The sequence below is a fragment of the Mustela putorius genome, unplaced genomic scaffold (genome assembly GCF_011764305.1).
Source record: "Mustela putorius furo isolate JIRA1106 unplaced genomic scaffold, ASM1176430v1.1 tig00003845_pilon_pilon_pilon, whole genome shotgun sequence".
Classification (NCBI taxonomy): domain Eukaryota; kingdom Metazoa; phylum Chordata; class Mammalia; order Carnivora; family Mustelidae; genus Mustela; species Mustela putorius.
The window spans coordinates 73,659,893-73,665,535 of record NW_025421998.1 but is presented as its reverse complement, the minus strand read 5'-3'; positions in this window follow the sequence as shown (position 1 = coordinate 73,665,535).

The following is a 5,643-nucleotide window of genomic DNA, read 5'->3' as shown; positions in this document are numbered from 1 at the left end:
TCAGTAGGTGACTCTCAGTAAACTGTTGTTGAAAGAATTTCATAAAATACACCTGTAGGCAAAAGTCTGTGGTCAAAAAAATCAACAAAACCTTCCTAATGTTTATAGGAAAACATGTATATGCATCCTTCTTAAAAAGAATTATATCCCTATATAAAGCTATTTCCCATTGTTTCATAAATGACTGTCACTTTTCTATTTCACCTTTATTATTAGCAGAGACTTTCCATGTTTATCAAGTTTTGATGACCAACATTCTTTTCCCTGGGTAAGTCATTAAAGTTAAATTTGATATTCCTTTGGAAAAGTATGCCACACAACTCCCCAAACCAAACAAAATAACCCATAAGGTTATACTATTAGCTTTGAAATGGCTTTCATTAGTTAGCTGGCTTAAAACTTTCTGTAATGTTTTGAGTGTGTCAGTCCACAAGAAAGGGCAAGCCAGGTGACTGGAAGCCCAGTTCCCCTCTTTTATTAGCCTAGCCAGGATAAATGTCCTAGCAAAAATTTTCTGAACATTTAACTTTCTTATGATTTAGAAATCCAGAGGCTTCAAAAGATCTAACAGGATATTTTCCTATATCTAAACTTCAGTTTGACCTTATTTGAAGGGTTAAAAAAACCCTTAAGGAGTTTTTTGGAAAGATTACTGATGCAAGTTTGAGCTAGAAGTCATCAGTTCATATTTCATTAGTCCTTATGCTGTTTGTGGTTAGTAAATCTTGCTCTGGACATTTATCTAGTCTTATGAAAGTAACAACAGTCTTGGCTTTATTTCTATATTTTAGCTTCCATTAAACTCAGACTTAGACTTCTTCTTCTTCTTCTTTTTTTTTTTCCAGGCATAGATTAGATGACCAGAAATAAGTGTAATGTTAAAATTTTTCTTTTGTGAAATAAGCTTATTTGCCTCAATAAAGGACCATGATTATATCTCTTTGAGTATTTGGAAAATTCCTCTGAACATACGGAATGTATATAATGAATTTCTCCAATGAATAACAACAATGCAAAAAACCTTGGGATTTTAAATACTGTCAGGATGTTTTATGTCATACCAAAAAAGTTGATTCTAACCATCATTTTTATTATTTATTCAGCATAACAACTCAAAGTTCAGAAAGTATATATAATATATATGCATATATAATTTATTTCATTCAAAGAAATCTGATATGTGCTATCCTTTTCTGATATATGAATTGAATAGCTCTTTTTTTAGCTGCTGTTTTTTCAAATTTAATCTGGAAACAAATTACATCAAGCTGGGTGCTAAAAGTCTATCTGACGAGAATCTTTCCAATTTTATTTTTATATTTAGATTTATAGATAGAGGATTACACATCAGTCACATTTCAAATAGAACTCTCAGTTCAAAATAAAGGGCTTCTTTTCATGTTTGTGTTAGTAAGGTGGCTTTGCTTGTGTTAAATATAGCATAGTATTCATTTGCCAGTGTACAAGCCACTAAATATCCAATTTTCAGATTAACATTGAATTTCCAGTGCTGCCTGTTTGATGTCCTCACATGGCTGAAACCAAGTAAGCTCCATATTGCTTGATTGTAATGTTTATCTGGCTTCCTGCCATGTAAATGGATGTATTAATACTCAGTTCTTGAGAGTGTTGTGAAGTTCTGTTAATTAATGTTTATAAAAGCTTCCTGAAATTGTCTGCTGAAAGATATTACATGAGTTAAAATTATAAAAAAGCAAACATGTAGAGCACTCTAGAAATTGTTGCTTAGCAAAGATAGAAGTGCCCTGAATATCTATTAGCTGTGTCTGAATCAATGACTTCTGGTTTCTTTAATTTATTATAGTATTTTATGGCTAGTACATAAAGATGACTTAAAGATGCATCACCTTTTTTTTATACTGAAGAATTCTTTATGAAATTTTGGTCAGAGAGGCTTAGGTAGAACATTTGTCTGGTGTTCACTCAGGCAGAACATTTAAATCAAAGATCTCCTAACATGTAAATTGTTAGCTAGAAGTTTCATTCTTATTCTCAAATGGGTGCACCTTGTAGGCACTCTGGTTGTTCCCAACATCTAATCTGCATTTCTTTTCCATAGCAATAGAATGCTTATTTTTTTTCTGGGCACATGGCCATTCCAGATAGAGTCTATGTATTGTTTATCTTTCTTATAACTGGATTCGGCTTGTGATAACTAAGTTCTAGCCAGTGTGATATGGGCAAAATTGACCTGTGAAACTTCTAGGATGTATTCTTAAAAGGAAGGTGTGCCTTTCTTTCTCTATTCTTTTATCCTGCTGCTTAGAATATAGATGTGGTGACAAGCCACCTTGGACATGTGGGTAAAGAAAACCTAAAGATGGAAGAACAAAAAGACTAAAGGAGCTTGGGTCCCTGAATAACTCATATTAGAATGCCTACATGTGAATGTATTTAAGACATAATTAGTCTTGATTATAAACCACTGACTATAACTTAACTTATGTTTATCTTTTCAGAAAACAAGAGGGAAAAAAAGTGATTCAGTTTCAGACTTTACACCAAAATTACCCACTCATGGACCAGGTCTTATTGAAAAATCAACTAATTTTTATTTATGTGCTAGATACATTAAAAAGTTTTAATCTGGGGACAGCACTCCTCATCCTAAAATGCATATAGAAAATTTTTTTAGTTGTGCTTCCTTAGACCAGGGAACTCTACTTTGAAGTGACTTCATCCTCTGAAAGCCCCAAATATTATAAAAGTAGTAAAACTGAAAAGAAAATATATTAATTAAAATTAGACAATTCTGGGACACCTGGGTGGCTCAATGGGTTAAAGCCTCTGCCTTCAGCTCAGGTCATGATCCCAAAGTCCTGGGATCTAGCCCCGCATTGGGCTTTCTGCTCAGCAGGGAGCCTGCTTCCTCCTCTCTCTCTGCCTGCTTCTCTGCCTACTTGTGATCTCTGTCTCTCAAATAAATAAATAAAATCTTAAAAAAAAATAAAATTAGACAATTCTGATATATTAGGCAGATAAACTATCCTGACTGACCATTGCATGCTTTCCTACTCTGTTTCATTCTTATGCTTAACAGCTGAGTGGCTTAGTGACAATAACTGGTTCTTTTAAAGGGTAAAACCCAACAGAGCTGAAAGTATATTATTTAAAAAAAATAGGTGATCTCCATTCTAAATTCCTTTGGTGTTCACAATTAATTCGGAGTTCAAGAAGGTGATACTAACTATATCAGATGCTCTTCAGGTATAGTTTTCATTTGTGTCTTAAGTATGTTTTGCTTTCATGTAAATGGAAAATATACCTTAAATTTTTTGACCAAATATTTATGTCAATGGCTCTGTGCATATAGCAAAATAAACTAAAAAGCCAAGTATTAGTATAAATACATTTCTGGTTTATTTTACTAAATAAATATAAGTCACATGTTCATGATATTTATATTCTTCACAATTTTTGGCTGCTTGAAATTCATCTTTACATCTGTACCCTCTTATTCCCAGAAGATATGTTTTAAGACCCCCAGTAGATGTTAAAGAAAGATATTACATGAGATATTACCTAAAACTGCTGATTGTGCTGAACCCTATATATACATTTTTCCTATCTATGATAAATTTTGATATATAAATTAGGCAAAGTAAGAGATTAACAACAATATTAAATAACAAAATAGAACAATTACAACAATATACTATAATAGAAGTTATATGAATATGGTCTCTCTCTCTCTCAAAATATCTTATTGTACTATACTCATCCTTCCATGTGACAATGTGAAATGATAAAATGCCTATATGATGGGATAAATACAGTGAATGAAGTAGGCATTGTGACATAGTGTTAGGCTATTACTGACCTTCTGACAATACTCTAGAAGGAGGACCATCTATTTCCAGACCATAGTTGAACACAGATGACTGAAAACATGGAAAGCTAAACTGTAGTTAAGCAAGGTGGGAGCTATGTATTTACATTTCATTAAGCATCATTAATTTCTTTCACTGAATATAATCTATTGCTGTGTAACAAACCACCCCAAAACTTAATGGCTTAAAAATGAAGCAATTATTTTAATCACAAATCTAACACTTTCAGAGGGACAATTAATTTCTGCTCCATGAAGCATTGTTAGGACACCTCAGTTAAAGCTGGAGGATCTACTTGTAAAATGGCTCACTAAAATGCCAGGGAAGTTGATGCCAACTCTGAGCTGGGAGGTCAGGCAGGGCTATAAGCTAGTGGCCTTGGTTCGTTTCCCTGTTGGCCTCTCCAGGATGCTGCTTGAACTTTCTTCCAACATGGTGACGAATTCCCAGGAGTGGGTATTTGAAAAGACAGGAAGAGGAAACTTCTACTCTCTTAAGGTCTAAGCCTGGAAACCGGCACAATACTATCTTTGTCATGTTTATTGGCCAAACAGTTACAGAGCCTACTTAGAATAAAAGAAAAAAAAAAAGGTCATAAATCTCATGAATCTGACCTCATGAATGTAAAAAAAAAAAAAAATTGTGGCCATCTTTAAGTATTCTCTATCTCATCTCCAGTGTTAAACATTTTCCAGTTAATAATGATACAATAAACAGAAAGAAAAAATAGTTAAGATAATAAGCAGTAGCAGTCACTCTTCCTATGAAAAAGTGACAAAATATCCTGAAAAGAAGTAACAGAATAGATTGATGAGTGCTTTGGAAATGTTTAGAGTCTTCTATTCTGGTGGTTCTAATGTTTTGGAGCTCATGATATGTGGCTGAGTGGCAGAACTTTTTTGTGGCAGTATGTGGTAGACATATAAGGTTGCTGACCTGGTATCTATCTTTCTTCCTAAGAGATCTCTGAATTTGTGTATGTCAGCAATAAGAGATTCTTTCTTCTTTATCTTCAGGTAAAAATTCTCGCTTCCCCTGATTCCCTTGTATCTAAGGATTGCCATGAGACACAGTTCTGACTAATTCATTGAAAATAGAAGTTATTAGGTATTTACTGCAGGAAAACACTCCAAGAGGAAGCCTTTTTTCTTTTGTTATTTATTCTTTCCTTGTCTTTCTGCCTGGATTGTGGATGTGATGTCTGCGCTGCAACAGCTTTCTGATTCAACAGAGGTTATCACATGGAAGAAAGCAACATGTTAAGGATTGTTGGGAGGAAAGCTGAAGTTTGAGTCCTTGATGGAAATGTGGAGTCACATATTATATAATAGGGAGTTCTATACAGCCTACTCTAGATTCCTTGAAACATGATATAAGTAATCCTGTATGTGGTTAAGCCACAGCAATTGGTTTTCTTTTTTTTTTCTTTTTTTTTTTTTAAGATTTTATTTATTTATTTGACAGAGAGAAATCACAAGTAGATGGAGAGGCAGGCAAAGAGAGAGAGAGAGAAGGAAGCAGGCTCCCTGCTGAGCAGAGAGCCCGATGCGGGTCTTGATCCCAGGACCCTGAGATCATGACCTGAGCCGAAGGCAGCGGCTTAACCCACTGAGCCACCCAGGCGCCCAGCAATTGGTTTTCTGTTGCATGAAGTCAAATCCAGTTTCTAACTGAATTACTGCTCTAAAAAAGTCAGCAATAATCATAATATAATCACTGCTTGAGATTAAAACTGTATCACAGAATTTGTAAAAACATCTCCTCTGTTCACTTGTTTATATATGAATATAGC